The sequence below is a fragment of the Nomascus leucogenys genome, chromosome X, assembly GCF_006542625.1.
Source record: "Nomascus leucogenys isolate Asia chromosome X, Asia_NLE_v1, whole genome shotgun sequence".
NCBI lineage: Eukaryota > Metazoa > Chordata > Mammalia > Primates > Hylobatidae > Nomascus > Nomascus leucogenys.
The window spans coordinates 65947660-65974985 of NC_044406.1; the positions used below are offsets into that span (position 1 = coordinate 65947660).

Below are 27326 nucleotides of genomic sequence, written 5' to 3' on the forward strand. Positions count from 1 at the left end.
CAAGAAAAGCTGGCATTTACCCAATTTTATAGGAGCTCAGAGACCTTAAATGCTTGTCCAAGGTCATAAGAGAGGCAGAACCAGGGGCACAGACCAAGCCTTTTGATTCCAAGATCAGTGCAACTGCAGCTTTTTCTCCTAATGTGATTGGTGCTGAACTTGGAAAACCTGCTGTAGTGAAAAAAAGCACAAGTTTAAGAGTAGCATTGACTGCTTTTTATCCCAGAGAATATTGGCCTAGCTATTTACTTTCTTTATACCTTAGTTTCTCCTGCTGTCAAACAGAAATCATAATAATAGGCACAAAATTCCTAGGGAGGATGTGAGGTTAAAGAAGAGAGGTGAGAAAACACTTGGAAAAGAAATATTTTAGTTAATTGAGATTCTTTAAGGAGCTGGAATAAGTAGATGGCATAGCCTTAATTAAACAAAAAGAAAGCAAACAATTTAGAGCCTCCACATTACTCTGCATTAAGTCCAACATTTAAATAAAACAAAAACAAAACATAAGGCAGATATATAAAATAACATGCTACACACAAAAAAGACATGCCTATATCCAATATTCAATAAAAGAAAAGGAAATTAAGAAAAAAAAAGCCTGGTATAAAAAAGGATAAATAATTGTCCCCAGGTCCTTCCTTTAGAAAAGAAGCTTTTCCAAGAGCTGCCCACAGTTGCCACCAAACAGAGCCCAGTGCAACTGTATGCATTTTAAAAATGTGTTTTGTAAACTCTGACAATGGGTAAAGTTGAAACCAGTGTTCTATTCAAGACAATAAGCATCCTGTGAAAGCATCTAGGTAAGAGCATGTGCACACATGAATACACATATACACATTTTCTCTCACAACTAGTGAGCTAGTAGCTACAACAGAACTAGAATCCAGGTTTCTTCACTCAGATTTCAATCCACCAGTATGTGAATTCCATGAAAGCAGAAATTTTCATCTGTATGTATCTATGATGTATTACCAGTATCACCAATACTCAGTGGCTTTATTGAACACATGTACTCATGTAGCATATATTAAGGACTCAATGAATAAGCTAAAGCTTTTCATGCATTTCTTTCAGTTGTGAGGGTCAAATGAGATAAGGGGTTGGGAAAACATTTTGTTTACTCTAAATGGCAATATATAATACACATGAAAAGGGATAATGAAAATTATAATCACAGAATTTTAGAGCTTGACAGAACTTTAGTATTATAATATCAGTCATGGATACTACTCCTCAGAACCAGAATTTCTGAATAGATTTGCAGAAAGATTCATTGTCATCCCTGTAGCACATTCCAAGAAAATGGACAACAGGTTACCTGTTCTCACTCCAAGGAACTGGTACTGCCAGGATATTGACATGATATTGTATTTAATCATCACAACAAGTTGCCAAGGTAGGAATTACTATCCCATTTTGCAGGTAGAAAAACTCTTGAGTCCAGAGAGTTTAATTGGTAGACACAAGTGGAAAAGCCAAGAACAGGCCATGAATCAGTTAGATCCTCTCATTTTAAAGATAAGTGTATGTTTCTACTTTCTAGTTTATATCCTGAATGATTGTACATTAACAGTGTCTCTGGAAACAACTCTATAAGGAATATAAAGTCATGCTACTGCTTTAAGTCAACATTCGCAGTGCTATTGTGGAATCTAAAGTGTTTTAGGGGATATACAATAGTACTACAGACCTAGACTTAAGTATTCTGAAATACCTTATTCTAGTTCAACACTCAAAACATGTGCCAGGTCTCTTGCTATTTCCTGGGGGAAACAAAAGAGAATCATGGTCCCTGTCCCTGGGGAATTTCCAATTTACATAGGAATGATATGACTGATGCACATGAAACAATTTGACAACAATATAAGGAAGTATATGTAATTGACACAAGCGAATTGGCCAAAAATATACAACTAAATATATAATTGATGAAAACAATTACAGAACAATGTGAGACTTAATATATAATTGACTTCCTGCTTTTTAACTCCCTGTTGGTTCACAAATGAAACCCCATACATTCTTGCATTGTAATAGAACCTCAGGAAACTTTCCATTTGCTTAATTTCTAAACAAAGTAGGCTGAGCTCTGGGACTAGCTTGGCAATATTCCAGTCTCTGCTGTCAGTGAGCTGCTTTGCTATTCCAGACAGACCCCCCAGAGGGCACAGAATCTTTGCATGAATGGATAAATCATGTCAATTTAAATCACTAATCAGGAAGAGTCAATTTAATCAATATGTCTGCAAAGAATGTATACTTGTTTGATTTACCCTTAATACATATTCTTCATAACTCAGACAGATGTAGGATTTATTTTTAGAAGACACATAGGTATGTAATTAAAGTAGTGATTTATATTTTACATTATTTAAATTAATTTCCCAGCTTCATCAGGAAAGTGAATGATGAATTTTTTATTTTATGTATCAAAGATAATTGAAATAAATCCTTTCAAGATCACTGGAGAATAGCTAGAATTAAGGTCACTATCTTATTTCTGTCAAAGGAATGGATCATGGATTTTAAGTCTAAGTGACTAAGAGTCATCCTTAAGCTATTCCTTTTCCCCTAAACTAGTGCAGCTACCAAGTCTCATCTCTCTTGCATCTTTTTATTAATACGATGCTAGCAACACCCCTATGTTATTCCCTCATTGTCATATTTGGGTTAAGGCAAGAACTTTCTAGTTGCCCTCCCTGCCTCCAAAACATTTTCCACACTGCCAGCAGAACACTCTCTTGAAAAATATTCCTTTCCACATGTTCTCATTCCCCGATTAAAAAATCAGTGGTTCTTACTGCCTACTTGCATTAAAGCACTTCGTGATCTGACCCTAGTATATTTTAACATTTTCTACAACTACTTTTTTTTTTTTTGAGATGGAGTCTTGCTCTGTCTCTCAGGCTGGAGTGCAGTGGCGCGATCTCGGCTCACTGCAAGCTCCGCCTCCCGGGTTCATGCCATTCTCCTGCCTCAGCCTCCTGAGTGGCTGGGATTACAGGCACGTGCCACCATGCCCGGCTAATTTTTTGTATCTTTAGTAGAGATGGGGTTTCACCGTGTTAGCCAGGATGGTCTTGATCTCCTGGCCTCGTGATCCGCCGGCCTCGGCATCCCAAAGTGCTGGGATTATAGGCGGGAGCCACTGCGCCTGGCCTACAACTACTTTTTAATATGAATTCTTGTTCTCTAACAAACTGATCCACTTGCTGTTTCCCCCATATGACACTATTTCCATTCCTGTCCACATCTTAACACTGCTTATTAACTACATAGGGAATTCCATTCTTTTCCTTAAGTACTGGCCTTCCTTTACCATCTTGTTGAAATCCTACGTTTCTCAAAAAGTTTTCTCCACTAACCTAGCTCACAACAACCTCTTTCTTTCTTTAAACTCCAGAGTACGTACTACCTTTGAATCTCATATATCTTACTTTATATTGTTTTTCTTTTTGTGTAAGTTGAGTCTTCCTGAGTGGACAGATCCTCACAAATTTATACTGGGAATATTCCTGTCATCAAAAACAATGCACACTTATTCTATTTTTATTTAGAGCAAAATTATCTATGTGTTAGGTTAAATTAACACATCTTTGAATATTAAGAATCTAAGGTAAGTCTCTAAATAAAAAATCGAAGCCCAGTAAATATAAAAAGAAATGAAAATATTGGCTTTTGTAGTTAATTTATTCAACCATTTCCTTTATAGATTGAAAAAGATGAGTTGCTTCTTTTTTAATTCTTAAGTGATTTATTCTATTTAGAATGAACAGATAATGAATAAGCAAACACACTCTTTACACTCAGAGATAAAAGCATTGCTTTTAAAAGCTAGATTAACATTTTAATGCTTTTCAATAATCCTTATGCTTAAGTGCATCCCCTTCACATGGCATGACTTCCTTTAAAATCTCATCAGTAAACATAGATTCTTGAATGAGTTATCCTTAACCCTGAAATTTCTTACTTTTGTATGAAGGGATGACAGGAAAGTACCCCTATCACAAGTAACTCCTTTTCTTCAGCAGTTGAGGACTTGGCAGGAAAATAGGTCTGAGATAGTATACCATCTGCTGTGATCTATTAAACTTTTCCAACAACTTAAATCATGTTATAATCTGTGAGCACTAACATATTAAGAAGCATCTTACATAGATTTCTTACACAATGCATTTCAATACACTTGAAAGTCCAATTTGAAATCGGATTTCTCCATTTATACTATTGATTCTTATTCATCCACTCATCCTATTTTGCCTTCGTTTGCACTATTAGAATATGGAAGTTCACTGGTGTGAAACAAAAGGACTTGAGAGATTCAGATTTTTTTTAAGTAAGGCTTCTAACCCAGACAAAAGCCCTATGTGAAATGAATAGTAAGTATTGGGAATAGCAAGCTAAACAGAAATTCAATTCTTGAATTTGAATTTGCTATTTTACGCCGTTGGTCTTTAGCTACTTCAAAGAGCCTGACAAGAATGGAAGGTTACTATAGCATTAATGCCATGGCCTAAGTCTTAAACTGCCAGTTCCTATTGAAGGAAGCCCATTCTACACTAGCCATTGCCCAAACTGCACAATCATGACCCATCTTCCGGAAGACTAAGGCAAGGCAACAAACACTTTCCAAACCATCATTTATGAATAGTGAAAAAAATACACTAAAGTTCTTTAAATACAGTCCATATACTAAAGGGTCAGAAAGACCTTAATAATCATCTAAACTAAAGCTGCATTAGATGTTAAAGTAACTTTAGTGAATACTACCATCCTTGCCTCCTGAAAATAGACTTCCTACCATCCCATTCCATTGCTCACCTATGTTGAGGAAAACTTTGTTTCCCTATAGCTTCTGCCATAAAATAGAAGTATATTTCCTCTTTTCCTTTAGGGCTTTAAGATAGAAAAAGGCAGTAATCATGCCACCTTCCCCTAGTCTTCTCTTCTCTGGGATAAACAATTCTAGCATCTCTGATCTTCCTACAATTCCATTTTCCTAATAATAGTCTTAGTCTCTTTACTTCTAAGTGATCCTAGACAGTAGAAATATTAACTTTCAGTCTGCCATGCTTCAGTAGCCACAAATTAATAAAATACTTAGGAATACAGCTAACCAAGGAGGTTGAAGATCTATACAAAAAAATTACAAAATACTGCTGAAAGAAATCAAAGATGACACAAACAAATAAGAGAAACATTCCATACTCATGAATAAGAAGACTCAATAATGTTAAAATGGCTATACTGCCCAAAGTAATTTAAAGATTCAATGCTATTCCTATGAAACCACCAATGACATTTTTCACAGAATTAAAAAAAAACTTATAAAATTCAGAACCAAAAAAGAGCCCAAATAGCCAATGCCATCCTAAGCAAAAAGAACAAAGCTGGAGGTATCACACTACCTGATTTCAAACTACACTACAAGGTTACAGTAACCAAAACATGGTACTGGTACAAAAACAGACACATAGACCAATGAATCAGGTTAAAGAACCTAGAAATAAAGCCGCACACCTACAACCATCTAATCTTCAACAGCGTCAACAAGAACAAGCAATGAGGAAAGGACTCCCTATTCAAAAAATGGTGATGGGATAACTGGCTAGCCATATGCAGAAGATTAAAACTGGACCTCTTCCTTTCACCATATACAAAAATCAACTCAAGATGGATTAAAGACTTAAATGTAAATCCTAAAACTATAAAAACCCTAGAAGAAAACCCAGAAAATACCATTCTGAACACAGGTCCTGGCAAAGATTTCATGATGAAGACCTCAAAAGGAATTATAACAAAAACAAAAATTGACATGTGGGACCTAATTAAACTAAAGATTTTCTGCACAACAAAAGAAACTATTAACAAAGTAAACAGACAACTCACAGAATGGGATAAAATATTTGCAAACTATGCATCTGACAAAGGTCTAACATCTAGCATCTATAAGGAACTTAAATCAATGAGCAAAAAACAACCCCATTAAAAAGTAGGCAAAGAACATGAAGAGACACTTTTCAAAAGAGGACATGCATGTGGCCAACAAGCATATGAAAAAATGCTCAACATCACTAATCATTAGAGAAATGCAAATCAAAACCACAATGAGATACCCTCTCAGACCAGTCAGAATAGCTATTATTCAAAAGTCAAAAAATAACCAATGCTGCTGGTACTGGTACCAAAACAGATATATAGACCAATGGAACAGAACAGAGGCCTCAGAAATAACACCACACATCTACAACCATCTGATCTTTGACAAACCCGACAAAAACAAGAGATGGGAAAAGGATTCCCTATTTAATGAATGGTGTTGGAAAAACTGGCTAGCCATATGTAGAAAGCTGAAACTGGACCCCTTCCTTACACCTTGTACAAAAATTAATTCAAGATGGATTAAAGACTTAAATTTTAGACCTAAAACCATAAAAACCCTAGAAGAAAACCTAGGCAATACCATTCAGGACATAGGCATGGGCAAGGACTTCATGACTAAAACACCAAAAGCAATGGCAACAAAAGCCAAAAGAGACAAATGAGATCTAAGTAAACTTAAAGAGCTTCTGCACAGCAAAAGAAACTATCATCAGAGTGAACAGGCAACCTACGGAATGGGAGAAAATTTTTGCCATCTACCCATCTGACAAAGGGCTAATATCCAGAATCTACAAAGAACTCAAACAAATTTACAAGAAAAAAACAACCCCATCAAAAAGTGGGCAAAGGAAATGAACAGACACTTCTCAAAAGAAGACATCTATGCAGCCAACAGAGACATGAAAAAATGCTCATCATCACTGGTCATCAGAGAAATGCAAATCAAAACCACAATGAGATACCATCTCATGCCAGTTAGAATAGCAATCATTAAAAAGTCAGGAAACAACAGATGCTGGAGAGGATGTGGAGAAATAGAAATGCTTTTACACTGTTGGTGGGAGTGTAAATTAGTTCAACCATTCTGGAAGACAGTGTAGCGATCCCTCAAGGATCTAGAACTAGAAATACCATTTGACCCAGTGATCCCATAACTGGGTATATACCCAAAGGATTATAAATCATGCTACTATAAAGACACATGCACACATATGTTTATTGTGGCACTGTCCACAATAGCAAAGACTTGGAACCAACCCAAATGTCCATTAATGATAGACTGGATTAAGAAAATGTGGCACATATACACCATGGAATACTATGCAGCCATGAAAAAGGATGAGTTCATGTCCTTTGCAGGGACATGGATGAAGCTGGAAACCATCATTCTCAGCAAACTATCACAAGGACAGAAAACCAAACACCGCATGTTCTCACTCATAGGTGGGAACTGAAAAATGAGATCACTTGGACACAGGGCAGGGAACATCACACACCGGGGCCTGTTGGGGGGTGAGGGCTGGAGGAGGGATAGCATTAGGAGAAATACCTAATGCTAAATGACGAGTTAATGGGTGCAGCAAACCAACATGGCACATGTATACTTATGTATCAAACCTGCACATTGTGCACATGTACCCTAGAACTTAAAGTATAATAATAATAATAACCTACGCTGGCAAGGTTGTGGAGAAAAGGGAAAGCTTATATACTGTTGGTGGGAATGCAAATTAGTTTAGCCATTGGAAAACCAATGTGATGATTTTTCAATGAACTTAAAATAGAATTACCATTTGACCCAGCAATCCCACTATTGGGTATATACCCAAAGGAATATTAACTGTTCTACCATTAAGACACATGCATGAGTATGTTCATGATAGCACTATTCACTTAGCAAAGATAAAGAATCAACCTAGGTGCCCATCGACGGTGGGCTGGATAAAGAAACTGTGTTGTACATCATGGAATACTATGCATCCATAAAAAAGAATGAAATCATATTCTTTGCAGCAACATGGATGCAGCTGGAGGCCATTACCTTAAGCAAATTAATGCAGGAACATTTCTGTTCCTAATTTCCTAATGCAAAACCAAATACCACATATTCTCACTTACAAGTGGGAGCTAAACACATGGACATAAAGAAGGGAACAATGGACACTGGGGCCCACCTGAGGGCAGAGGGTGGAAGGAGGGTGAACATTGAAAAACTACCTATCGAGTACTATGTTCACTACCTGGGTGAACATAGTACATGAAATAATTTGCAGCTGAAACCCCAGCGACATGCAATTTACCAGTGTAACCAACCTGTACATGTGTCCCCTCAACCTAAAATAAAACTTTGAAAGAAAAAAATAAGAAATAAGTAAATTTTTTTGCAGAGACAGAGTCTCACTATGTTGTCCAGGCTGCTCTCCAGAAAAAAAAAATCTCCCATGCTTTAGTAGAAAACAACTGTTTGTCTCTTCTGAGATGGACCCTTTCCTGCCCTCTCTTCTTATACTTCTCCCATTCCTTTCCAACATTATCTTCTTTCTCTCCCTTACCTTTTTCTTTTTCTTCTCTATCCTCTAACTACCCATGACATAAAAGTAAAGAACATTTCAATTATTTGTTATACTCACCTTGACTCCTGTTCTATATTTTAAAAATCAGGTGAGTTTGTCCCTGTGGAGGTTTTATGAGGGAAAAAAATCACAAAAACCTATAACTCAAATAGGTTGCTTTTTGACTTTTATTTTGTCTCAGATTGAATTTTGGGTCAGTGATTCCTGAAAGGGGAAAAAGTCCTTTGTTTCTGCCATGGGACATTTCTTTAGCACTATCAGGTTTTCCATTACTCCTATAGATGAACATATCAGTATCCTAAGATACCAAGGGAAAGAGAGAAAATGACTAATAATGACTGCATCAAAACTTAATTTAATTCATTAGTTTTCAATCTCCTCCCTTTCCCTCTTTTACCTAAGTAGCAAGATTAACTGGAAGCAAGGACAGAGGAATAATAAAAACAAAAAAATTAATAAAATTTAAAGGGGTTGAAAATTGTGTGTGTGTGTGTTTCTGAGACAAAGATTTCTGTCAACCAGGCTGGAGTTCTGTGGCTCAATCCTGGCTCACTGCAGCCTCCACCTCTGGTTTAATCAAGCTAATTAACAGGATCAAGCTCTCCTCCCACCTCAGGCTACCAAGTAGCTGGGACTACAGGCATGCACCACCACGCTTGGCTAATTTTTGCATTTTTTGTAAAGATGAGCTTTTGCCACATAGCTCAGGCAGGTCTGGAACTCTAGCTCAAGAGATTCTTCTGCCTCGCCCTCCCAGTGTTGGGATTACAGGAGTGAGCCACCACACCCGGTCTCAATTGATTTTTTTGAGTGCCAAGATCATTCAATGAGGGAAAGAAGAGTCTTTTCAACAAATGGTGCTGGGAAAACTGAATATCCACATGCAAAAGAATAAAGTTGCACCCCTTCCTCACACCATACTTAAAAATTAACACAAAGTGAATCAAAGACCTAAATGGAAGAGCTAAAACTACAAAACCCTCAGAAGAAAATGTGGAAGTAAATCTTCTTGATCCTGGTTAGACAATGGTTTCTTAGATATGACAACAAAAGCACAAGTACCAACTGTATAAATAGACAAATTGAGTTTCAAAATTAAAAACTTTTTCTTTGAAGTTTCAATAAGGTATTTAAGAAAATTATTTCCAAAAGTAAAATCTTTTGTGCTGCAAAAGACACCACCAAAAATGGAGAAACAACTCACAGAATGTAATAAGATATTTGTAAATCATATATCTGATAAGGAACATGTATCTAGAATATACAAAGAATACCTACAACTCAACAATAAAAAAGTCAAGTAAATCAATTAAAAATGGGCAAAGAGTTTGAATAGACATTTCTTCAAAGAAGATATACAAATGGCCAATATGCACATGCAAAGATGTTTCACATCACTGGTCAGCAGGGAAATGCAAATAAAAATGACAATGAGATACCACTTCATACCCACTATGATGGCTATTATATAAAAGATAATAATGTTGGCAAGGATGCAGATAAATTGGTCCCTCTGACTGGTGGGAATGTAAAATGGTGCAACTGCTCTAGAAAACAGTTTGGTAATTTCTTATAAAGTTAAAGTTACCATGTGACCCAGCAATTCCACTCAGTTGAAAACATATGTCCACAGAAACACTTGTACATGAATGTTCATAGCAGCATTTTTCACAATAGCCAAAATGTGTTAAAAACCTAAATGTTCCTCACATTATGAATGAATAAATAATGTAGCATACCCATACAACGGTATATTATTCCGCTGTATAAATGAACGAAGTACACACTATAACATAGGTGAACCTTGAAAACATTATGCCAACTGAAAGAAGCCAGACACAAAAGGCCACATATTGCTACAGATCCATTTATAAAATATGTCCATAATAGGCAAATATATAAAAACAGAAAGTAAATTAGTGGTTACCTAGGATCAGAAATGGTGGAGAGTAACTGCTAATGAGTAATGATTTTCTTTTATCAAGGACAAAAATATTCTAAAATTAGATTGTGGTGATGGTTGCACAGTCCTGAAAATATACTAAAGAACAACGAACTGTATGCCTTAAATGCCTTATACGAGTGAATTGTATAGTATGCTAATTATATCTTAATAAAGCTGCTAAAAATAAGTGGTCTATACTCTTCAAAAAAGTCAATGCCTTAAAAGACAGACTGAGGAACTATTCTGAGTTAAAGGGCACTAAAACATTGTGACATCTGAATGCTAAACACGATTTGAGCTTTTCATTTTCTATAAAAACATAATTGTGACAATTGATGAAATTCCAAATTTTGATTGTAGTACTGTTGTTATGAAAGAGAATTATCTCGTTTTTAGGAAATATACACTGTAGTATTGGGGACACTATGTATTTGTTCTCAAACGCTTCAGGAAAAAAAAGGAGAGAAAGAGAGAGAAGCAGAAAGAGACAGAGAAAGATAGATAGATAGATAGATAGATAGATAGATAGATAGATAGGGCAAAATGAACACTGCGTAAGACTATGAATGATAAAATAGATGGGGGAGAGAAGGATAAAGTAAATGTAAAAAACGTTAATATTTGGGAAATCTGGGGAAGGTGTATACAGGATTTTGTTTTACAATTTATTCTTGCAAATTTTCTGTAAGTCCTAAATTATTTCAAAATTAAAAATTAAAGGAAAACCCACTTATATCAACTGTATACATTTAAGAGTTATATTTCAGAGACTATATTTGAATATCTAGAGAAATATTCAGTCTTCTCGACCAAAGTTTAATTGCTTCCCCTCCAGTTGGTCCTCATACCATTCAAGTCTCAGGGCAAGTTTCTATATTCTGTATGAAAGAAGTGTTCTGTTCAAGATGCAACAGCTCTCCAAGGAACAATAAAATCTAAGATGTATGTGTCTTAGCAATTTTGAAATGCACAGTATATTATTATTAACTATAATCACCATGATGTGCAGTAGACCTCAAAAAAACCTGTATTTCTCTTATCTGAGACTTCGTATCTTTTGACTATCATCTCCCCATTCCCCACAAGCCCCAGCCTGTGTAACCACCATCTACTATCTGATTTCATGAGTTTGATTGTTTTAGATTCCACAAGTGAAAACATGCGATATTTGTCTTTCTGTGCCTGGCTTCTTTCACTTAGCGTAACTCCAGGTTCATCTATGTTACTGTAAATGACAGCAGTTCCTTCTTTTTAAAGCCTGAATAGCATTCCATTGTGTATATGTACCACATTTTCTTTAGCCATTTATTCCTTGATGGACACTTAGGCTGATTCTATAACTTGGCAATGAACATGGGAGTGCAGACATTTCTTTGACAAACTGTCTTCAAATATTTTGGGTAAATACCCAGAAGTGGGATTGATGGATCATATGGTAATTCTGCTTTTAGTTTTTAGTTTTTTTTTTTTTTTGAGACAGTCTCGCTCTGTCGCCCAGGCTGGAGTGCAGTGGTGCGATCTTGGCTCACTGCAAGCTCTGCCTCCCGGATTCATGCCATTCTCCTGCCTCAGCCTCCCCAGCAGCTGGGGCTACAGGCAGCCGCCACCATGCCCGGCTAATTTTTTTGTATTTTTAGTAGAGATGGGGTTTCACCGTGTTAGCCAGGATGGTCTCCATCTCCTGACCTCGTGATCCGCCCACCTCGGCCTCCCAAAGTGCTGGGATTACAGGCATAAGCCACCGAGCCCGGCCTAGTTTTTTAAGGAATCTCTATTCAGTTTTCCATAATGGCTGTACTAATTTACATTCCTATCAACAGTATACAAGGGTTCTCTTTTCTTCACATCCTCACCAATACTTGTTAACTTTCATCTTTTGGATAATAGCTATTTTGATAAGTATGAGGTTATATTTCACTGTGGTTTTAATTTGGATTTCCCTAACAATTAGCAATATTGAGCATTTTTTCATATTTTTTCTGTTGGACACATTTACAAGTCCTTTTGAGAATTGCCTATTCCGGTCCCTTGCCCATTTAAAAAAACTTTTACTTTCAGTTCAGAGATACATGTGCAGGTTTATTAAATAGGTAAACTCGTGTCATGGGGGTGTGTTGTACAGTTTATTTCATCACCCAGGTATTGAACCTAGTACCCATTAGTTATTTCTCCTGACCCTCTCCCTTCTCCCTCCTCCCACCCCCCACCATCTGGTAGGCCTCAGTGTCTGTTGTTCCTCTTTGCGTCCATGTGTTTGCATCGTTTAGCTGCCACTTATCAGTGAGAACAAGTAGTATTTGGTTTTCTGTTCCTGTGTTAGTTTGGTAAGGATAATGGCCTCCAGCAACCATGTTCCTGCAAAGTACGATTTTTTTTTTTTTTTTTGACAGAGTCTTGCTCTTGTCGCCCAGGCTGAAGTGCAAAGGCATGATCTCGGCTCATTGCAACCTTCACCTCCCAGGTTCAAGTGATTCTCCTGCTTCAGCCTCCCGAGTAGCTAGGATTACAGGCGCCTGCCATCATGCCTGGCTAATTTTTGTATTTTTAGTAGAGATGGTGTTTTGCCATGTTGGCCAGGCTGGTCTTGAACACCTGACCTCGTGATCCACCAGCCTTGGCCTCCCAAAGTGCTGGAATTACAGGTTGAGCCACCACACCCGGCCATGATCTTGTTCTTTTTTGTGGCTGCATATGGTGTATACCACATTTCCTTTATCCTATCTGCCACTGATAGGCATTTAGGCGGATCCCATGTCTTTGCTATTGTGAACATGCTGCAATGAACATAGGTGTACTTGTGTATTTATAATAGAATAATTTATATTCCTTTGGTCATATACCCAGTAATGGGATTGCTGGCTGGAATGGTAGTTCTGTTTTTAGCTCTTTGAGGAATTGTCACACTGTTTTTTACAATGATTGAATTAATTTACACTCCTACCAACAGTGTATGTGTTCCTTTTTCTCTACAATTTTGCCAGCATCTGTTATTTTTTGGCTTTTTAGTAATAGCCATTCTGACTAGCATGAAATGGCATCTCATTGTGGTTTTGATTTACATTTCTCTAATTATCAGTGATATTGAGCTTTTTTTCATATGATTGCTGGCCACATGTATGTCTTCTTTTGAAAAGTGTCTATTCACATACTTTGCCCACTTTTTAATGGGATTGTTTGTTTTCTTCTTGTAAATTTGTTGAAGTTCCTTATAGATTCTGGACATTAGACCTTTGTGAGATGCATTGTTTCTTGTCCATTTTTTAATTGGGTCATTTGTTTCCTGGCTACTAAGTTGTCTGAGTTCCTTATATATTTTGGATAATAACCCCTATCGAATGTATGGCTTACACATCTTTTCTCCCAATCTGTAGGTTGTTTCTTCACACTGTTAATTGTTTCCTTTGCTGTGAAGAAAGTTTTTAGTTTGATACAATCCCTTTTGTCCTTTTTTCTTTTGTTGTCTGCACTTTTGGGGTAAAATCCAAAAAATTACTGCCCAGACCAATGTATTGTAGTTTCCCCCTGTGTTTTCTTCTGGTAATTTTATAGTTTCAGGCTTACATTTAAGTCTTTATTCCATTTTGAGTTGACTTTTATAGCCATGCATGTTTTAAATTAAGGATATTGGAGTAGATGAATTTCTAAGGGTTCCTTTCAATTCTGAAGTGTTATGATTCTAATATTAAATTTATTGTTGGGAGGATTAATTCCTCTTGAAATATACTTAATAAATCCCTCTCCAAATATGGTACAGTATAAAATTAGTCAAAGACATAGACCTTGACCTCCAGGGACTTATTTGCCAAGAAAGCTAAGTCACATCTTTGCCACTACAGACTGTAGCTTCTACTTATCTACTCACTAATTATAAGTAATCACTTTTACATAAATGCAAATTAATGTTCACTCTCGCTTTTCCCTTTCACTGACAAAAACAGCTGAGGCTCAGACAACCTAAATGACCCCCAAGCCTATCAGCACTAAAGCTGAGGTAAATACTAGTTTGCATATTTCATATCCAGTTCTTGTGAAGGGTCAGATCCACCAACCTCTACCAGCAAGTTTCTTGATAAATCAACAAGGGAGGCAGGCCTGAAACATGTAACAAGAGAATCTGGCTGCTGAAGGGTACAGTCAGTCCTGATTTCCACCTCACTACCACCTTCTAATTCCCACAGCTAAAGTCAAGCTCCAGCAGGTGGGCCCAACTCCATTCCAGTTGTTGGGTCATTTCATCCCCTAGGTAGGGTAAATAAGTATTCTTGGACTGAGAACTCAGAAGCATAGAACCAAAACAGATATAGTATTCCTCTGATCTACCATGATGCCTTAGTTTCATTGCCCAGGTTCTTGCCTAGTTGATTCCAACTGGACAGGTACTTAAGATAGACTTTCTTATCAAGACTGATTTTGAAACAGGCAGTAATATGCTGGTAAACGTTTAACAACAAGCCTGATGGGTGGGGAGCCCTTATTTGTTAGCTTTGCTGATTTCCATGGATTAAACAATTCCACCATGGTCAATTTCAAGCTACCAATCACTAAACATGAACTTGAAGTTGGGAAGAGATGTGTACAGTTAGTTGTCAAAAGCCAATGCAAACCAATCCTAGTACACCACTGGATATAGAGCAGAAACAAATCAGAAAAGACCCCTCTCCAACCCACCCCATCCCTGTGAGAAAGGAAAGTGAGGCCGGGCGCGGTGGCTCACGCTTGTAATCCCAGCACTTTGGGAGGCCGAGGCGGGCGGATCACGAGGTCAGGAGATCGAGACCACGGTGAAACCCTGTCTCTACTAAAAATACAAAAAATTAGCCGGGCGTAGTGGCGGGCGCCTGTAGTCCCAGCTACTCGGAGAGGCTGAGGCAGGAGAATGGCGTGAACCCGGGAGGCGGAGCTTGCAGTGAGCCGAGATCGCGCCACTGCACTCCAGCCTGGGCGACAGAGCGAGACTCCGTCTCAAAAAAAAAAAAAAAAAAAAAAAAAAGAAAGGAAAGTGATTCCCAAGATATTTTTGTCTTGTTGCCTTCATGGGTGGAGAGCACAGGAGCCAGATGAAAACAGATATCCCATAAAATTGGTGCATATAGTTTCTTAATTATGTAGTGGAAAAAATAGCATGCCCCATACCACATCAATAAGGAGTTAAGAAGAGAGAAAGCAAACTACAAAGGTAATGGAAACAAGGGATGGAGATGGGTCTAAATTACTAGCATCTTTCAGCATGGAGTAGAGAAAGAAGGTAGATGGGTGGGTTTGTAGAGAGAAAAATCATTATTTAATTGGAAAGGCTGTTCATTTGTTTAGGAAGAGACAAAAGGAAAAGAGGAGGGAGTATGAAGAGCGAATAATCTCCAAGGAGAATTGGAAAAGAAAACGGGGTTTAAACTGCAGTGGAAGGTATTTGGAGTATTATGTTTGAATAGAAGATACAGCAGTCGTAGGAATACAAACTACATAAAGTTCCAAGTACTACAACACTTCAAAGACTCCAACTCTATTGCTGTGCTACAGCTATCCAGTAAAAGTTAAAATATTCATGCTGATTATCATATAATTAACCATAAAATTGATCAACCTATCCAAGGTTTCAATAAGAAAAAAGTGGAAGTCTAGGTTGGTATTGTCATAAAATGAATGTTACCAACTTGCTGTGCAATCTCAGGTCAGTCCCTTGCTTCTTGGCATAGGATGCCTTCTCAAAAATAGCAGACTTTAAGCAATAGTAATATGCTCTACCTTATTGATAAAATAGCCTATGATTGCTTCTGGTTTTAGTGGTCCTCTTGCCTACCAGGCAACCGTGAAACAATTAAGTTGAAATCACTCAGGGCAACAAGTCGCTGCTTGAAAGCAGTGTTACTTTGAGGTTTTGTCATCCTAGCCTTAAAAAAGAAAAGAAAATTTCATTTTTACTGCAGCTTCTGAAATCTTCCCTTGTCTAATCTCTTCTTTGCTCATTTGTGCTACGGAATCAGCAGTCAACAATCCTTAATAGGGGCCACATTTACTGCTTTGCATCTAAAACTAAAGCACTCATGACTGACAACACCTGCACATGCTGGGAATACACCTTGCATAATTATCTAGAAAAGGCGATACATAATAGGTCTAAGCAGGACAAATTAATTTTCCTCCATTCTTCTACACATTCCAAGTTTTTAAATTTTTAAAATTTTTGTGGGTACATAGTAGGTACATATATTTATGGGGTACATGAGATATTTTGATACATGCATGCAATTAATAATAATCACATCATGGTAAATGGGGTATCCATCCACTCAAGCATTTATCCTTTGTGTTACAAACAATCCAATTATACTTAGTTTTGTTTAAACGTGCAATTATGTCCATGAGTTCAATCGTTTTGATTATTAGATCCCACAAACAAGTGACAGAACAGGTGATGTTTGTATTTCTGTGCTTGGTTGACTTCACTTAACAAAATGACCTCCAATTCCATCTACGTTGTTGCAAATGGCAGGATCTCATACTTCTTTATGGTTGAATAGTACTTCATTGTGTATATGTACCACATTTTCTTTCTCCATTCATCTGTTGATAGACACTCAGGTTGCTTCCAAATCTTGGCTATTGTGAACAGTGGTGCGACAAACGTGGGAGTGCAGATATCACTTTGATATACTGATTTCCCTTCTTTAGAGTATATACCCAGCAGTGGGATTGCTGGATCATATCATAGCCCTATTTTCATTTTTTTGAGGAACTTCCAAACTGTTCTCCATAGTGCTTGTACTAATTTACATTCCCACCACAGTGTAGGAGAGTTCCCTTTTCTCCACAGCCTTACCAGCATTTGTTATTGCCTGTCTTTTGGATAAAAGCCATTTTAACTGGGGTGAGATGATATCTTCTCATTGTACCTTTGATTTGCAATCTCTGATGATCAATAATGTTGAGCACCTTTTCATATTCCTGTTTGCCATTTATATTTCTTCTTTTTAGAAATGTCTATTCAAATCTTCTGTCAGTTTTTAAATCCGATTATTAGATTTTTTTCCCTATGGAGTTGTTTGAGCTTCTTAGATATTCTGGTTATTGATCCCTGGTCAGATGGGTAGTTTGCAAATATTTTCTCCTAATCTGTGAGTTGTCTCTTCACTTCGTTGATTGTTTCCTTTGCTGTACAGAATCTTTTTAACTTGATATGATCCCCTTTGTCCACTTTTGCTTTGGTTGCCTATGCTTGTGGAGTATTACTCAAGAAATTTTTGCCCAGACCAATGTCCTGGAGAGTTTCTCCAGTGTTTTCTTGTAGTAGTTTCATAGTTTGAGGTCTAAGATTTAAGTCTTTAATCCATTTTGATTTCATTTTAGTATATGGCAAGAGATGGGGATCAAGTTTCATTCTTCTGCATATGGATATCCAGTTTTCCCAGCACCATTCATTGAAAAGACAGTCCCTTCTCCATTGTATGTTCTTGGCATCTTTGTCGAACACGAGCTCACCATAGGTGTATGGATTTATTTTTGGGTTCTCTATTTTGTTCCATTGATCAATGTGTCTGTTTTTACGCCAGTACCTTGCTGTTTTGGTTACCATAGCTCTATAATATAACTTGAAGAAGTCAGGTAATGTGATTCCTTCAGTTTTGTCCTTTTTGCTCCGGATAGCCTTGGCAATTCTGAGACTTTAGTGGTTCCAAATAAACTTTAGGTTTTAAAAAAAATTATGTGAAAAATGTCATTGGTATTTTGATAAGGATTGGATTGAATCTACAGATTGCTTTGGGTACTACAAACATTTTAACAATATTGATTCTTCCAATCCATGAACATGGAATATCCTTCCATTTTTTGGTGTCCTCTTCAATTTCTTTCATCAGCATTTTGTACTTTTCATTGTAGAGATCTTTCACTTCTTTGGTTAAATTAATTCCTAGGTATTTGATTTTATTTGTGGCTATTATGAAAGAGATTACTTTTTTATTCCTTTTTCAGATTATTCACTCTTGGTATATAGAAATGCTACAGATTTTTGTATGTTGATTTGGTATCATCCAACTTTACTGAATTTGTTTATCAGTTCTAATAGTTTTTTGGTGGAATCTTTTTTTTTTCAAATGTAAGATTATATCATTTGCAAACAAGGATACTTTGACTTATTCCCTTCCAATTTGAATGCCTTTAATACCTTTCTCTAGCTAGGACTTCCACTAGTATGTTAAATAATAGTGGAGACAGTCGGCATCCTTTTTTTTTTCCAATCTTGAAGGAAAGACTTTCAGTTTTATCCCATTCATTATAATACTAGCTGTGGTCTGTCATATATGGCTTTTATTTTATCAAGATATGTTCCTTCTATCCCTAGTTTTTTGAGAATTTTTATCATGAAGGAATTTTGAATTTTAGTAAATGCTTTTTCAGTATCAACTGAAATGATCATATGGTTTTTGTGCTACATTCCATTCATATGATGTATCATATTGATTTGTGTATGCTGTACCATCCTTGTATCCCTGGGATAAATCCCACTTGGTCACAATGAATGATCATTCTAAGGTATTGTTGAATTCAGTTTGCTAGTATTTTAATGAGGACTTTTACAGCAATATTCATCAGAGATATTGGCCTGTAGTTTTCTTTTTTTGTTGTGTCTTTGTCTGGTTTGGTTATTAGAGTAATACCGGCCTCACAGAATGAGTTTCCCTCCTGCTCTTTTTTTCCAAATAGTTTGAGTAGGATTGGTATTAGTTCCTCTTTAAATACTTGGAATAATTCCCCAGTGAAGCCATCAGTTCCTGGGCTTTTCTTTACTAAGAGACTTTTATTATGGTTTTGATCTCATTACTTGTAATTGGTCTGTTCAGGTTTTGAATTTTTTCCTGGTTCAAACATGGTAGGTTGTATGTGTCTCAAAATTTATGAATTTCTTCTACATTTTCCAGTTTATTAGCATATAGTTGCTGATAGTAGCCACTAGTGATCCTTTACATTCCTGTGGTATCAGTTGTATGTCTCCATTTTCATCTCTGATTTTATTTATTTGGACTTTCTCTCTTTTTTTATTAGTTAGTCTGGGTTACAGTTTGTCAATTTTATCTTCTCAAAACGAAACAAAACAAAAACAAAATAAAAAAACCAAGGTTTGGTTTCATTGATCTTTTGTATTGTTTTCTTCATTTTCATTTATCTTTGCTCTGATCATTATTTCTTTCCTTCTAATTTTGGGTTTGGTTTGCTCTTGCTTTTTTAATTCTTTAAGACGCATTGGTAGGTTGTTTATTTGAAGTTGTTTTTCTTTTTTGAGGTAGGCACTTATAGCTATAAACTTCCCTCTGAGTACTGTTTTCATTGTGTCCCACGTTTTGGTATGTTGTGTTTCCATTATCACTGGCTTCAAGAAAATTTTCAATTTCCTTCTTAATTTCTTCACTGACTCACTGGTCATTAGGAAGAACATTGTTTAGTTTCCATGTGTTTGTATAGTTTCCAAAATTCGTTTTGTTCTTAATTTTTTGTTTTATTCCATTGTATGAGAGAAGATGCTTGATATTATTTTAATTTTTTGAATGCTTTAAGAGTTGTTTTGTGACCTAACATGGTCTATCCCTGAGAATGATCCATGTGCTGAGAAGAATATGTATTCTGCAGCCTTTGGATGAAATGTTCTGTAAATATCTATTAGGTCCATTTGTTCTATAGAGCAGATTAAGTTCCATGTTTCTTTGTTGATTGTCTGGAAGATCTGCCTAATGCTGAAAGTAGAGTGTTGAAGTCTCCAGCTATTATTGTATTGAGGTCTATCTCTCTCTTTAGCTCTAATAATATTTGCTTTATATATATATGTGTTCCAGTGTTTGTTGCATATATATTTACAATCGTTATATCCTGTCACTGGATTGAACCCTTTATCATTATATAATGATGTTCTTTGTGTCTTCTTAGAGTGTTTATAGCTATTCCTGCTCCTTTTTTGTTTCCATTGGCATGAAATATCTTTTTTCATCCCTTTATTTTCAGTCTATGTATATCTTTATAGTTGAAATGTGTTTCTTGTAGGCAATGGATCATGGGGTCTTGTATTTTCATCCATTCAGCTATTTTATATCTTTTGATTGGACAGTTTAGTCCTTTTACATTCACTGGTATTATTCATAAGTAGTGATTTATTTCTGTCATTTGTTTCTTGATTTCTGGTTGTTTTGTGGTCTTCTCTTCCTACTTCCCTTCCTTTCCTTTTAGTAAAGGTGATTTTCTCTGGTGGTATGATTTAATTGCTTGCCTTTTATTTTGTGTGTATCTATTGCATGTTTTTTGTTTTGAGGTTACTGAGAAGCTTGCAAATACGATCTTAAAACTCATTGTTTTCAACCGATAACAACTTAACACTGATTACATAAACAAACAAACACACAAAAAGAAAACTAATAGGGCTAGGTGCGGTGGCTCATGACTGTAATCCCAGCACTTCGGGAGGCCAAGGCAGGTGGATCACCTGAGGTCGGGAGTCTGACTGACATATAGAAACCCCATCTCTACTAAAAATACAAAATTAGCCAGGCATGGTGGTGTATGCCTGTAATCCCAGCTACTCGGGAGGCTGAGGCAGGAGAATTGCTTGAACCCAGGAGGCGGAGGTTGTGGTGAGCCAAGATTGTGCCATTGCACTCCAGCCTGGGCAACAAGAGTGAAACTCCGTCTCAAAAAAAAAAAAAAAAGAAAACTAATAAAAGTTCTACGCTTAAACTTCATCCTTTCCACTTTTTAACTTTTTGTTGTTTCTCTTTGTGTCTTGTTGTATTGTCTATGTCTTGAAAAGTTGTTGTAGTGTAGATACTATTTTTGATTGGTTCATCATTTTATCTTTCTACTTATGATAAGGGTAGTTAAAATACCATAATTATATCATTATAATATTCTGTGTTTTTCTGTGTACTTATTATTACCAGTGAGTTTTGTACCTTCAGACAACTTCTTTTTGCTCATTGGCATCCTTTTTTTTTCAGATTGAAGAACTCCCTGTAGCATTTGTTGTAGGACAGGTTTGGTGTTGAAATGCCCAGCTTTTGTTTCTCTGGGAAGGTCTTTATTTCTGCTTTATGCTTGAAGGATATTTTCACCAGAAACACTCTTCTAGGGTAAAATATGTTTCCTTTAGCCCTTTAAATATGTCATGCCACTCTCTTCTGGCCTGTAAGGTTTCCACTGAAAAGACTGCTGCCACAGGTATTGGAGTTCCATAGTATGTTATTTGTTTCTTTTCTCTTGCTGCTTTTAGGATGCTTTCTTTATCCTTGACCTTTGGGAGTTTGATTATTACTTGCCTTGAGGTAGTCTTCTTTGGGTTAAAGCTGCTTAGTGTTCTATAAACCTCTTGTACTTGAATGCTGATATATTTCCGTAGGTTTGGGAAGTTCTCTGATATTATCCCCCTGAATAAAATTTCTACCTCTATCTCTTTCTCTATCCCCCATCTAAATGCAATAGCTCTTAGATTTGCCCTGTTGAGGCTGTTTTCTAGATATTGTAGGAGTGCTTCATTGTTTTTCATTCTTTTTTCTTTCGTCTACTGTGTATTGTCAAATAGTCTGTCTTCAAGCTCACTAATTCTTTCTTGTGCTTGATCAGTTCTGCTAAGAGACTCTGATGCATTCATTCTTCAGTACGTCAATTTCATTTTTCAACTCTAGAATTTCTGCTTGATTCTTTTTAATTATTTTAATCTATTTGTTAAGTTTATCTGACAGAATTCTGAATTCCTTCTCTGTGTTACCTTGAATTTAAGTTTCCTCAAAACAGCTATTCTGAATTCTATGTCTGAAAGGTCACATATCGCTGTTTCTCTAGGATAGGTCCTGGTGCCTTATTTAGTTCGTTTGATGAGCTCATGTTTTCCTGGATGATCTTGCTGCTTGTAGATGTTCACTGGTGTCTAAACATTGATGAGTTAGGTATTTATTGTAGTCTTCACAGTCTGGGCTTATTTGCTTCTGCCTTTCTTGAGGAGGCTTTACAAGTATTTTAAGAGACTGGACCCCAAGCCCAATATTTCTGTGGTTTTTGCAGACTCATAGAGGTACCACCTTGGTGGTCTTAAATAAAATCTGGAAGAATTTTCTGGATGACCAGAAAGGAACTCTTGTTTTTTTGTCCTTACTTTCTCACAAACAGTCTCTGTCTCTGAGCTGAGCTGTCTGGAGGTGGGGGTATGGTGATGCAAGCACTCCTGTGGCCACCATCCCTAAGACTGGACTTGTTCATACCTGAAGCCAGCACAACACTGGATCTTACCCAAGGTCTGCTGAAACCACTACCTGGCTACCACCCATGTTTACTCAAGTCCTTGGGCTCTACAACCAGCAGGTGGCAAAGTCAGACTGTTCGGTGTCCTTCTCTTCAGGGTGACAAGCTCCTCCATGCCACAAGCTGGTCAGGAGATGTTGTCTGGGTGCCAGGGATTGGAGTGAAAAAAACGTCAGAAATTAGCCTGATGTTCTATCCTACCAAATAGATAAGTGGCTAAGCTGGTGCTAAAACCATGACATGCAGTCTTTCCCACTCTTTCTTCTTCCCACAGGCAGAGAGGCCTCTCCCTGTCACCATCACCACCATTTGCCCATCGTGGGGGAAGGAGGAGGGTGGGCTTCTGCCTGGCCACTGCCAATGTTCCCTTAAAGCCTAAGGCCTCTTCAGTTAGCTTGTGGTGAATACTGCCAGGCCTGTGACTCACCCTTCAGGGCTATGGTGTGACCCAGGGCAGGTCCAGAAATGCCATCCAGGAGCCTAGGCCTGGACTCAGGGAACCCAAGAGCCTGCTTGTTGCTCTACCCCACTTTGGTCAAGCTGGTACCTAAGGTGCAAGACAAAGTCCCCTTTAGTTTTCTGTGTATGCTTTTCTCATACAGATGGAGTTGTTTACTGTAGACAACACAGCTGGGAATATGCTGGATCACATCTGTGGTCAGAAGGTCTTAGAACCCAAAGCCCACAGCATACTACTAGGGTATTGGTGCTGGTTATTCAGGTCCCAAGAGCTCTTTAGTTAGCAGGTGATGAATCCTGCCAGGAGTGAGTCCTTCCCTCAAGGCAGCAGTTTCCCTTTTGGACCAAGGTATATCTAGAAATGTTGTCCAGGACCTAGGCCCTGGAATAAGGGCCTCACGACTATGCCTGGTACCCTACCCTATTGTGGCTTAGGTGGTATCCAAGATGCAAGACAAAGTCCTCTTTCATCTTTGTTTTCCTCCCCTTAAGAAGAAGGAAGGAGACAATTTCGTTGCTGTGAACTGCATTGCCTGGGGTTGGGGGAGGCATGGGGCAAGCACTCCTTTAGCTGCCCTGGCTGGTGTCTCCCTAGGTCACGTGCCACCCTAGTCCTCTGGCTCTGAGCCTAGCCCAGCACTAAGGGCTACCTGGAAATTGCAGTCACTGTGTCCTAGACTGCCTTTCAAGTTTACCTAGGATCCCAGAGCTCTTTTGCCTGTGGTGGTGAGGCTTGCTCAGAGAGTGGAGTTCTGACTGATGGGATGGATGATTGATCCCTCTCTGGCTAGGGCTGCTGCAAATGCCCACTCTGTGCACAGGTGCTGACTGAGCCCAGCATGGATTTTTTCTCCACTGTGACAGTGTAGCACTGAATTCAATATAATGTCCCCAGTCACTGCACTCTCCCTCCTGAAAGTGCACAGACACTGTGCTGCATGGCTGCTGCTGGGGGATGGGGGAGGGGTGGATCTGGTGATTCAAGACTGTCTCTCTGACCCTCCTCGATACCTCTTTCAACAATATAAAGTCAGGTACTGTGATTGCTCACCTGATTTTTGCTTTTCTGTGACAGTGCTTTTCTGTGTGCAGATAGTTGTTAAAATTTGATGTTCCTGTGGGGAGTACTAATGTTGCAGGTTTGTATTCCGCCATCTTGTTCTGCCCCTCCCAACAGTTTTATATACCATCAAACATAAAGACTGTCTCTTTCATCTTGCTTACATTAACCAGATACTGATTTTGGTTACCCAATAAGTAAGTAAATATTACCTCCTAACAGAAGACCATATCATTATAATTTTCCTGTTCCCTGCTTTTGTCACATTTTATAATTCAGCCCCTCCAATAGAAGAGTAATGAATAGCAGAATAAGAATCTTTTCACTATCTTGTCCTGCTCCTCTTTATTCCTACCATTTCTGCATTTTTTCCAAGATTCTTTGTCATCTACAAAGGCAGAACTGCAAACACCAGAGAAGAGCTGAAGAGACCACTGTGAGTAAAAGAAAACAAGAACAGCAATACAGGTCTGAAAATGAAAGGGTCAGGCTATCAGAGAGTAGTCATCAAGGGGGACAATTGTTATATGTAACTATCAGCTCAGATTCTTATAAGAAAGAATAAATCAGGCATCAAAAGGAAAAAAAAGCTGAGCTTATGAGAAAGGCACAGTGATTTCTTATTTAAACGGCATAGCAGTTTCCTGTCTATAAATACGTATGTTTATATGTATGTGTGTGTGCATGCATGTGTGTCTTTTATAAATAAGTGGTGAAAAAGAAGAATGTAGTGCCCATTGTGGATGGAGGAAATAATAAAAATAAGCCTCAAATAGCAAATGCCCTGGACTTACAAGCCCTGAACCTGAAGGAAAAACTAGTTTCAGTCCAGAATAAATTGGAACCTGAGCAATTACAAATTTTTATTAAAAGAATAAAATATTGAATCCAGAAAATCTTGATGACTTAATGTAGGTGTGTGTGTATGCACAATGTGCTAAGCCTGTATATGGGCAAACCTGATCCAAATAATCTGGGTGATGATTCTAACTACCCTGAACTTGGGGAAAGCAAAGGGTTTAGAACCTCCAACTTTTAATTTAAAAACATTTTAAATTGAGCTTTTTACCAAAGAAAAATTCTGATATTACTGGATATTAAGTTAAATAGAAAATTAGTTTGAAGCAACTGAATCAAAGTGGGGTAAATTTACATTAAATTTGATTTTTTAAATCAGGTTTTTAAAGCATACAATAATATCTTTTGATTACCATTTTATTATGCTCCCTGTAAAATTTCCTCTATATTTGAACTGGCCAGCCTCATCAACCAGTTTGCCAATGGGCTTTTCCTTGAATGAGTGCTATTAACAACATATGGTAACAATACATGGATGTCTTTTTAAAATTCAGGCAGTGTACACAGCTTTTGCTCTGCTCCAAGGTCCCTTCTTTTTCTTTAAATTGTTGGTTTTTAAGGCTCTGCTTTAACCTCTCAGTCTTGCTGAAACTGAAGATCTCTCCCCATCAAACTGCATCCTACCATCCCCAGTTATAAGGAAAACATGATTCTTATACATCATTTATTATCATCCTTATACATCATTATAGTATAAAGAAAACATAGAATGAGAAAAAATATATAATGAAAACCTGCAAATATGTGAGTGTAAGCCTACGATTTTAATTCCTCTTTATAGTTTTATGGTAAAATTCTAGTAATCTGCTCAGCCCTTACTTAGGATATAAATCGTTATCCTTTTCTCAAAGGAGTGCTGTCAATTGTCAGTGTGAACTAAGTTCAGTTGCCATTAAAAATAATTACCCTGGAAAAGTAAACATGCATCCCCTACCTTGTGATAATCTCACTTACTGAATCATTACAAATCACTCTTTCCTCTTCTCAGCACCTTGTACCACTTAGAACAGTTAATACATTCTGCCTTCCATTGTTCCTTTATTTATCTTTACCTAAAACACTATAAACCAGTAGGTGGAAAAAGGGTGGGAATCCAGTTCATCACTGCATTCCACACAGAGCTTTTCATATTGTAGGTATTCAATGCCTACTTAAAAATGACATTTGGTCCTTTCCTAGAGATATGAGAGAAATATCCCAGACCCATACTCTTCCTTAGGTGGTATCACTGGAAGAGCCTTCTAACTACAACTGTAGCATTTTTCATTGCCCAAATTGGGATTTTTAAAAACTTTTATTTTAGGTTTGGGGGTACATGTGAAGGTTTGTTACATAGGAGTTTGTAACGCGGGAGTTTGTTTTACAGATTATTTCATCACACAGGTATTAAGCCCAGTACCTAATAGTTATCTTTTCTGCTCCTCTCCGTCCTCCCACCCTTCATCCTCGAGTAGACCCCAGTGTCTGTTGTTTCCTTCTTTGTGTTCATAAGTTCTTATCATTTAGCTCCCACTTACAAGTGAGAACACGTGGTATTTGGTTTTCTGTTCCTGCGTTAGTTTGCTAAGAATAATAGCCTCCAGTTCCATCCATGTTCCCAAAAAAGACATGATCGTGTTCTTTTTATTTCTGCATGGCATTCTATGGTGTATGTGTATCACATTTTCTTTATCAATCTGTCACTGATGGAAATTTAGACTTATTCCATATCTTCACTATTGTGAATAGTGCTGCAATGAACATTCGAATGCCTGTGTCTTTATGGTAGGATGATTTATATTCCTCTGGGTATATACCCAGTCATGGGATCACTGGATTGAATGGCAGTTCTGCTTTCAGCTCTTTGAGGAATCACCATACTGCTTTCCACAATGGTTGAACTAATTTACACACTCACCAATAGTGTATAAGTGTTTCCTTTTCTCCACAACCTCGCCAACATCCATTATTTATTGACTTTTTAATAATAGCCATTCTGTCTGGGGTGAGATGGCATCTCATTGTGGCTTTGATTTGCATGTCTCTAATGATCAGTGATTTTGAGCTATTTTTCATATGCTTGTTGGCTGCATGTATGTCTTCTTTTGAGAACTGTCTGTTCATGTCCTTTGCCCACTTTTAAGTGGGGTTTTTTTTCTCTTGTAAATTTGTGTAAGTTCCCTATAGATGCTGATTATAAGACCTTTGTCAGATGCATGGTTTGCAAATATTTTCTCCCATTCTGTAGGTTGCAAAATATTCAGAGAGGACACAAATAAAGGGGAAAACATCC

The 27326-nt window shown here is 37.4% G+C and overlaps 1 protein-coding gene across 1 annotated transcript in view; it reads right to left on the reverse strand.

Annotated features, from left to right (window-relative positions):
• NEXMIF (neurite extension and migration factor) overlaps positions 1-27326 on the reverse strand; it is a 195022-nt gene that overhangs the window by 79459 nt on the left and 88237 nt on the right. The window lies entirely within an intron of this gene.